At 43.9% G+C, this 9,678-nt stretch overlaps 1 long non-coding RNA gene across 1 annotated transcript; it reads right to left on the bottom strand.

Annotated features, from left to right (window-relative positions):
• Positions 1 to 2,798: 2,798 nt before the first annotated feature.
• Positions 2,799 to 4,134, bottom strand: LOC121585594. The gene is made up of 2 exons (XR_006003873.1): positions 4,011 to 4,134; positions 2,799 to 3,186 (listed from the first exon to the last, which is right to left on the bottom strand). It is a non-coding gene; the product is annotated as an uncharacterized LOC121585594 (long non-coding RNA).
• Between the last annotated feature and the right edge of the window lie 5,544 nt (positions 4,135 to 9,678).

The following is a 9,678-nucleotide window of genomic DNA, read 5'->3' as shown; positions in this document are numbered from 1 at the left end:
CCATTGGGGTGCCAGAGCAGCGAACAGTTTTGACTGGGCTGAGTGGGAACTGTGCTTCAGCAGAGGTAGGGGAGCCAGCAGGCCAGAGGTGGATGAACGCAATGCCCTCGTTTGGGTGTAGGGACTGATCAGAGCCTGAAGGTACGGAGGTGCCGTTCCCCTCACAGCTCCGTAGGCAAGCACCATGGTCTTGTAGCAGATGCGAGCTTCAACTGGAAGCCAGTGGAGTGTGCGGAGGAGCGGGGTGACGTGAGAGAACTTGGGAAGGTTGAACACCAGACGGGCTGCGGCATTCTGGATGAGTTGTAGGGGTTTAATGGCACAGGCAGGGAGCCCAGCCAACAACGAGTTGCAGTAATCCAGACGGGAGATGACAAGTGCCTGGATTAGGACCTGTGCCGCTTCCTGTGTAAGGCAGGGTCGTACTCTCCGAATGTTGTAGAGCATGAACCTACAGGATCGGGTCACCGCCTTGATGTTAGCGGAGAACGACAGGGTGTTGTCCAGGGTCACGCCAAGGCTCTTCGCACTCTGGGAGGAGGACACAACGGAGTTGTCAACCGTGATGGCGAGATCATGGAACGGGCAGTCCTTCCCCGGGAGGAAGAGCAGCTCCGTCTTGCCAAGGTTCAGCTTGAGGTGGTGATCCGTCATCCATACTGATATGTCTGTCAGACATGCAGAGATGCGATTCGCCACCTGGTTATCAGAAGGGGGAAAGGAGAAGATTAGTTGTGTGTCGTCTGCGTAGCAATGATAGGAGAGGCCATGTGAGGATATGACAGAGCCAAGTGACTTGGTGTATAGCGAGAATAGGAGAGGGCCTAGAACTGAGCCCTGGGGGACACCAGTGGTGAGAGCACGTGGTGCGGAGACAGCTTCTCGCCACACCACTTGGTAGGAGCGACCGGTCAGATAGGACGCAATCCAAGAGTGAGCCGCGCCGGAGATGCCCAGCTCGGAGAGGGTGGAGAGGAGGATCTGATGGTTCACAGTATCAAAGGCAGCAGACAGGTCTAGAAGGACAAGAGCAGAGGAGAGAGTTAGCTTCACATGACTGAACAGGGGTGCAGCCATGGTGAAGAAGCAGGTGAAGAAGCCAGATGTGGAGATCCTGGACTGGCGTGGTTACATGTGATCTCTGGTAACAGCTCTGGTGGACATTCCTGCAGTCAGCATGCCAATTCCACACTCCCTCAAAACTTTAGACATCTGTGGCATTGTGTTGTGTGACAAAACGGCACATTTTAGTGACCTTTTATTGTCCCCAGCACAAAGTGCACATGTGTAATGATCATGCTGTTTAATCAGCTTCTTGTATGCCACATCTGTCAGGTGGATGGATTATCTTGGCAAAAGAGAAATGCTCACTAACAGGGACATAAACACATTTTGTGCACAACATTTTAGAGAAATAAGCTTTTTGTGCGTATGGAACATTTCTGGGATCTTTTATTTCAGCTCATGAAAGATGGGACCAACACTTTACATGTTGCGTTTATATTTTTGTTCAGTATAATTTTCTGAATTAGACATGTCTTTTGTCGAAAAACATCTGATTGTTAGCCTACTTAATGATTTATGAAAATGTACACACTCTATAGATTTTATGGAGACTACACACACACACTCTTTAATAAAGGTCTCCAAAAGTAATGTTTAACTCCCGCCTGTGCATTTCAGTTGAAACATTGTTGCCAAGAACGACACGCAGGGACAGGGACACACAGCTTCATAGACAAATCCCATTGACTTTGAAACCACGGCTGAATCAGGATGTCCGAATCCATCTCAAAAGCCGCAAAATAATTAACAGAAATGGTCCGTTTCTTTTCGGTATAGCGTTTTTCTTACGCCGATGGTAACATTGGTATCTAAGAAATTATTGTTTGTGTTGTCTCTCCCATAGATGGAAGTGACGATGCAGAACCTTCACAATAGATTTCAAAGCATGTCTGACCAGATTGTTTCTAAAAATATCATTTTTATAACACCCTACCACTAGCAATTGTTTTATAGAATGACTCTCTGCTATTGAAGAACGGTATCTAAAAGCTGCCAGTTGAGCTTATAGTGCATGCATTTTTTATCAGAGATTAAAAAAGGCTTGATAAGAAAATCCAGTGGTTTTTCAGAGAATAAAATATACATTAAATGTATTTTCTCTGTTAAGAAATACTGTTTCATGTACAACCTAACTATGCACAGTGTATTATAATAATAATAATAATAATGTAATTACATATATTGTGAGACTGCTCCTAACCAACCCACTGGACGACATTGGGACTCGAATTGATGACCTGGAGAAGAACGTTGCTGACCTCATGACCCAGGCTGGTATGGAGGAGCAGCAGACTAAGTGACCAAGCCCTCGGGTTAACACATATCAGATCAGCTAACTTCACCCGATTTCTGGGACAGAAGATGTGCCATGACAAAGGGCCACACAGAGGCTGGTTATTACTGATCTATTGTTGTGTAACATCAGCCTATGGCATTTGCTATATCATTTAACAGGATATTACTTAGGGGGATTTTACCATGTAAACAATTGTCACATGGGCACAATACATAATGTTTTCTATGATACATCATCAAATGTGTATTCAAATGTTTAAAAACAATATGATGAGGTTGGATAATTCCAACTCTTTCCTCTATCTTCCTGTCATCACATCACTACCCATAGCATTTCAGGAGAAACAGGTCACATATACATATTATTATTAAAGCGAGGACTAGCCTCAATCTGGGTTCAAGAATACAGACTGTGATGTGACATCTAAATAGCAATATCAATACGAACATGATTTATTAAATCAAAGAAGAAACCAAATGATGTTTTTTATAACTGCTGTTGAAAAAAAAAAAGGTGACTTGGCTATAACATAAAAAAGAGAGCAGGCCCCCTCGATCAGAACCTTTCTGTAGTTCAGCTGTCCAGAACGTCTCATATTGAAGGACACAGATTTGCTCCCATTGGGCTCCACACAAAGTAATGGAAAGGGAAGAACCAATCAGTATCTGTATTTTGTGGAATAGTCCTTCGGAGATACGACCAGACCTCGTCCCTGTCTCGCCCCTCGGTAAACGGTCTCAACAATGTCAATCATCTCCTGCTTGTCCTCCATGATCCAGTTGATCTTGTTAACAGTCCCCAGATCTATCAAGATGTGCTTGTTCCTGGAACAGTGCAGAGAACAAGGAATATTTCAGTTTCACAGAGTCATGCAGGACAACAAAAAATAGTGGAGCGCTCAGTTAACTGAAGCAGCTTGGGTCTGTTGTATTAAAGGATAATTGTTCTATTTCTGAAGTAAATCTCTGTTTTTGATGTGGCATGTTATGGAAGGGTCCAGACACTTTTTTTGTGATTTAGCTTGTTTTTGAGAAACTTACCCCAGCTGCGATTCACTTCCTCATTGCTCAATATCAGGACACGCAAAAGACATGAACAAAAGCTCAAAAAACACCCAAATGCATCCTTTTAGAAACGGACACGCTCTCAGTATAGTGATGTAGGTCTTTAGATCCTGTACACATATGAAACTGTAATTCTGAACTTTATCCGCAACGTTATATTCCATTTGTGCGACTCAAGCCGTTTCTTCTACCAGCTGTGCTGCGCGGACTGTGTCCCACGCACGGCATTCACAGCTACGTTGGAGAAACAGCGCAACTCCACCAAAATGGATTATAATGTTGCGGATAAAGTTTGTAATGACACAATTTCATGTGTACAACATCACTATACTGTGAGCGTGTCCTTTGCTCATGTCTGTCTTCTGCATGCCCTGATACTGCACAATGAGCAATGATGAAGTGAATCGCGGCTGGGGTACGTTTCTCAAAAACAAGCTAAATCACCAAAGAAGTGTCTGGAGCCTTAAATACATGCTCCAGAACTTTGGCGACTACTAAGTATTTTTTAAACCTCCCGTTTTCGGCTGGATTTGTCAATGTGTAGTTCATACATGCATAATCTATGAACAGAATTACAGTCTTACCACAATTAGCCATGAAATCCCTAGTTTGAAAACAACTGTTTACTGGAAGATGTGCGACGCCATTTCCCCTACATTTTCCCCCACGTGGGCCAACCACCTAGCAATTCCAGTGCTAGCCAATGAGCTTCAGTCTCTCATCATTTGAGTGACAGCTAACAAGATGCACACACAGCAGTGAGAGAGAGCAATGACGTGGTGAACATATGCAATTTTCTGGGTCCACTTTTGGCTCAAGGGCTACTTTCAGAACTACTGGCTAAAAACTATATAAAAGTACTGGAGAATCTCTAAGACTGAGCATCACTTTTCTTACCCCAGCCCACTATGCCAAGAGTGTGCAAAGCTGTCAACGAGGCAAAGGGTGGCTATTTGAAGAATCTCAAATATAAAAAATACTTTGATTTGTTTAACACTTTTTTGGTTACTACATGATTCCATATGTGTTATTTCACAGTTTTGATGTCTTCACTATTATTCTACAATGTACAAAATAGTAAAAAAATAAAAGACAAACCCTTCAAATGAGTAGGTGTTCTAAAACGTTTGACCGGTAGTATATATACACAGCTCTGGAAAAAATTAAGAGACCACTGCAAAATTATCAGTTTCTCTGGTTTCAATATTTATAGGTATGTGTTTGGGTAAAGATAACATTTTTGTTTTATTCTATAAACTACTGACAACATTTCTCCCAAATTCCAAATAAAAATATTGTCATTTAGAGCATTTATTTTGCAGAAAATGACAACTGGTCAAAATAACAAAAAAGATGCAGTGTTGTCAGATCTCGAATAATGCAAAGAAAATAAGTTCATGTTCATTTTTAAACAACACAATACTAATGTTTTAACTAAGAGTTCAGAAATCAATATTTGGTGGAATAACCCTGATTTTCAATCACAGCTTTCATGCGTCTTGGCATGCTCTCCATGTTGTTGGGTGACTTTATGCCACTCATGGCGCAAAAATTCAAGCAGCTCGGCTTTGTTTGATGGCTTGTGACCATCCATCTTCCTCTTGATCACATTCCAGAAGTTTTCAATGGGTTTCAGGTCTGGAGATTGGGCTGGCCATGACAGGGTATTGATCTGGTGGTCCTCCATCCACACCTTGATTGACCTGGCTGTGTGGCATGGCGCATTGTCCTGCTGGAAAAACCAATCCTCAGAGTTGGGGAACAATGTCAGAGCAAAAGGAAGCAAGTTTTCTTCCAGGACAACCTTGTAGGTGGCTTGATTCATGCGTCCTTCACAAAGACAAATCTGCCCGATTCCAGCCTTGCTGAAGCACCCCCAGATCATCACCGATCCTCCACCAAATTTCACAGTGGGTGCGAGACACTGTGGCTTGTAGGCCTCTCCAGGTCTCCGTCTAACCATTAGACGACCAGGTGTTGGGCAAAGCTGAAAATTGGACTCATCAGAGAAGATGACCTTACTCCAGTCCTCTACGGTCCAATCCTTATGGTCTTTTGCAGACCTCAGCCTGGCTCTTCTTTGCTTCTCATTGATGAAGGGCTTTTTTCTAGCTTTGCACGACTTCAGCCCTGCCCCTAGGAGCCTGTTTGGAACCATCCTCGCCGTGCACTTCACCCCAGCTGCCATTTGCTATTATTTTTGTAGGTCACTTGATGTCATCCTACTGTTGTTGAGTGACATTTGAATGAGTTGGCGGTCATCCCGGTCAGTAGAGTGTCGTTTTGTTGTCGCCAATGTCTGCTGCTTGACCTTGTTCTTATGAACCGCCGTCTTTGACATTTTAAGGATGGAAGCAACCTGAAGCTCACTGTATCCCTCTGCCAGTAAAGCCAGAATTGAACCCTTCTTTTCCTCACTCAAAACTTTCATTTTCAACTCTTTTGGCATGGTCAATAGTTATTTTTTGATTAATATTACTTTTGAGGTACTATTAGCATTGTTTTTGCCATCCAGCTGGTCCTATTGCAAGAGGATAGTGATGACCACAGCAGTGTTTTTTATACTTTTCCTCGTTAAATAAGATTTGGTTCAGGTGATCACCTAATCAGTATCTAATTCAGTTGAATGAGGTGTGCCTGTGTTGGAATTCAACAGACACTGCAATGGAATGGCTGTCATACATGTAGAGATGCTGATTTAAGAAATATTTGCAGTGGTCTCTTAATTTTTTCCACAGCTGTATATATATATACACACACATACATACATACATACATACATACATACATACATACATACACACACACAGTGCCTTCAGAAAGTATTCAGACCCTTTGACTTTTTCCACATTTTGTTACGTTACAGCCTTATTCTAAAATGGATTAAATGAAACAATTTCCTCATCAATCTACAGACAATACCCCGTAATGACGAAGCGAAAAACAGGTTTTTAGAAAAAACAGATATCATATTGACATAAGTATTCAGACCCGTTGCTATGAGACTCGAAATTGAGCTCAGGTGCATCCTGTTTCCATTGATCATCCTTGAGATGTTTCTACAACTTGATTTGAGGCCACCTGCGGTAAATTCAATTGATTGGACATGATTTGGAAAGGCACACACCTGTCAATATAAGGTCCCACTGTTGACAGTGCATGTCAGAGCAAAAACCAAGCCATGAGGTCAAATGAATTGTCTATAGAGCTCCAAGACAGGATTGTGTCGGGGCTCAGATCTGGGGAAGGGTACCAAAACATTTCTGCAGCACTGAAGGTCCCCAAGAACACAGTGGCCTCCATCATTCTTAAATGAGCTGGCCGCCCAGCCAAACTGAGCAATCGGAGGAGACGGGCCTTGGTCAGGCAGGTGACCAAGAACCCGATGGTCACTCTGACAGAGCTCCAGAGTTCCTCTGTGGAGATGGGAGAACCTTCCAGAAGGACCACCATCTCTGCAGCACTCCACCAATCAGGCCTTTATGGTAGAGTGGCTAGACGGAAGCCACTCCTCAGTAAAAGGCACATGACAGCCCGCTTGGAGTTTGCCAAAAGGCACCTAAAGGACTCTCAGACTATGAGAAGCAATATTCTCTGGTCTGATGAAACCAAGAACAACATGGGCCAGCATCCCATCAGTTTTTTACAATAGCGCACTTTGTTTAGAGACCACCTAACTTGGACATACATTCATGAGAATGCCTGAATGCCAAGCTTCACGTTTGGAGGAAACCTGGCACCATCCCTACGGTGAAGCATGGTGGTGGCAGCATCATGCTGTGGGGATGTTTTTCAGTGGCAGGGACTAGGAGACTAGTCAGGATCGAGGGAAAGATGAACGGAGCATAGTAGAGAGAGATCCTTGATGAAAACCTGCCCCAGAGCGCACAGGACCTCAGACTGGGGTGAAGGTTCACCTTCCAACAGGACAACGACCCTAAGCACACAGCCAAGACAACGCAGGAGTGGCTTCGGGACAAGTCTCTGAATGTCCTTGAGTGGCCCAGCCAGAGCCCGGACTTGAACCTGATCTAACATCTCTGAAGAGACCTGAAAATAGCTGTGCAGCAACGCTCCCCATCCAACTTGACAGAGCTTGAGAGGATCTGCACAGAAGAATGGGAGAAGCTCACCAAATACAGGTGTGCCAAGCCTGTAGCGTAATACCCAAGAAGACTCGATGCTGTAATGCGCTGCCAAAGCTGTTTCAACAATGTACTGAGTAAAGGGTCTGAACACTTATGTAAATGTGATATTTCAGGGGTTTTATTTGTAATATATTAGCAAAAATTTCAAATAACTTGTTTTTGCCTTGTCATTATGGGGTATTGTGTGTAGGTTGATGAGGGAAAAAAAACAATTTAATACATTTTAGAATAAGGCCATAACCTAACAAAATGTGGAAGTCAAGGGGTCTGAATACTTTCCGAAGGCACTGTATGTATACTTATTTATCGTAATATATGGCTCTGCCCATACCTAACACACATCCTCAATTACAAGCATTACAAGTGTATCATACTGGCCAAGATATAAAAAGATAATGCATTAGATATCATTGACTCTGCAGATGTTTTATAGTAAAGTAAGTAGGCTTGCACCGGAACAGCTCATAGGAGCAGGAGCCTATATCCTGTTTCTGTACCCACAATAACATCTGCCAAATAAACTCATCTTAAAAAGAAACGTCCCTTTTTCAGGACCCTGTCTTTCAAAGATAATTTGTACAAATCCAAATAACTTCACAGATCTTTATTGTAAAGGGTTTAAACATTGTTTTCCATGCTTGTTCAATTAACCATAAACAATTAATGAACATGCACCTGTGGAACGGTCGTTAAGACACTAACAGCTTACAGACGGTAGGCAATTAAGGTCACAGTTATGAAAACTTAGGACACTAAAGAGGCCTTTCTACTGACTCTGAAAAACACCAAAAGAAAGATGCCCAGGGTCCCTGCTCATCTGCGTGAACGTGCCTTAGGCATGCTGCAAGGAGGCATGAGGACTGCAGATGTGGCCAGGGCAATAAATTGCAATGTCTGTACTGTGAGACGCCTAAGACAGCGCTACAGGGAGACAGGACGGACAGCTGATCGTCCTCGCAGTGGCAGACCACGTGTAACAACACCTGCACAGGATCGGTACATCCGAACATCACACCTGCGGGACAGGTACAGGATGGCAACAACAACTGCCCGAGTTACACCAGGAACGCACAATCCCTCCATCATTGCTCAGACTGTCCGCAATAGGCTGAGAGAGGCTGGACTGAGGGCTTGTAGGCCTGTTGTAAGGCAGGTCCTCACCAGACATCACCGGCAACAACGTTGCCTATGGGCACAAACCCACCGTCGCTGGACCAGACAGGTCTGGCAAAAAGTGCTCTTCACTGACGAGTCGCAGTTTTGTCTCACCAGGGGTGATGGTCGGATTCGCGTTTATCGTCGAAGGAATGAGTGTTACACTGAGGCCTGTACTCTGGAGCGGGATCGATTTGGAGATGGAGAATCCGTCATGGTCTGGGGCGGTGTGTCACAGCATCATCGGACTGAGCTTGTTGTCATTGCAGGCAATCTCAACGCTGTGCGTTACAGGGAAGACATCCTCCTCCCTCATGTGGTACCCTTCCTGCAGGCTCATCCTGACATGACCCTCCAGCATGACAATGCCACCAGCCATACTGCTCGTTCTGTGCGTGATTTCCTGCAAGACAGGAATGTCAGTGTTCTGCCATGGCCAGCGAAGGGCCCGGATCTCAATCCCATTGAGCATGTCTGGGACCTGTTGGATCGGAGGGTGAGGGCTAGGTCCTTTCCCCCCAGAAATGTCCAGGAACTTGCAGGTGCCTTGGTGGAAGAGTGGGGTAACATCTCACAGCAAGAACTGGCAAATCTGGTGCAGTCCATGAGGAGGAGATGCACTGCAGTACTTAATGCAGCTGGTTGGCCACACCAGATACTGACTGTTACTTTTGATTTTGACCCCCCCTTTGTTCCGGGACACATTATTCAATTTATGTTAGTCACATGTCTGTGGAACTTGTTCAGTTTATGTCTCAGTTGTTGAATCTTGTTATGTTCATACAAACATTTACACAGTTTGATGAAAATAAACGCAGTTGACAGTGAGAGGACGTTTCTTTTTTTGCTGAGTTTATGTGTATGCGAATGCGACTAATAAAATGTGATTTGATTTAATAAGCTAAGATATTGTCGATAATGAAAAACGAAAAATTATTGGAAGCCTAAC

The sequence above is a fragment of the Coregonus clupeaformis genome, chromosome 17 (assembly GCF_020615455.1).
Source record: "Coregonus clupeaformis isolate EN_2021a chromosome 17, ASM2061545v1, whole genome shotgun sequence".
In the NCBI taxonomy this organism is placed as follows: Eukaryota; Metazoa; Chordata; class Actinopteri; order Salmoniformes; family Salmonidae; genus Coregonus; species Coregonus clupeaformis.
This window is presented reverse-complemented; position numbering and strand designations above follow the sequence as displayed.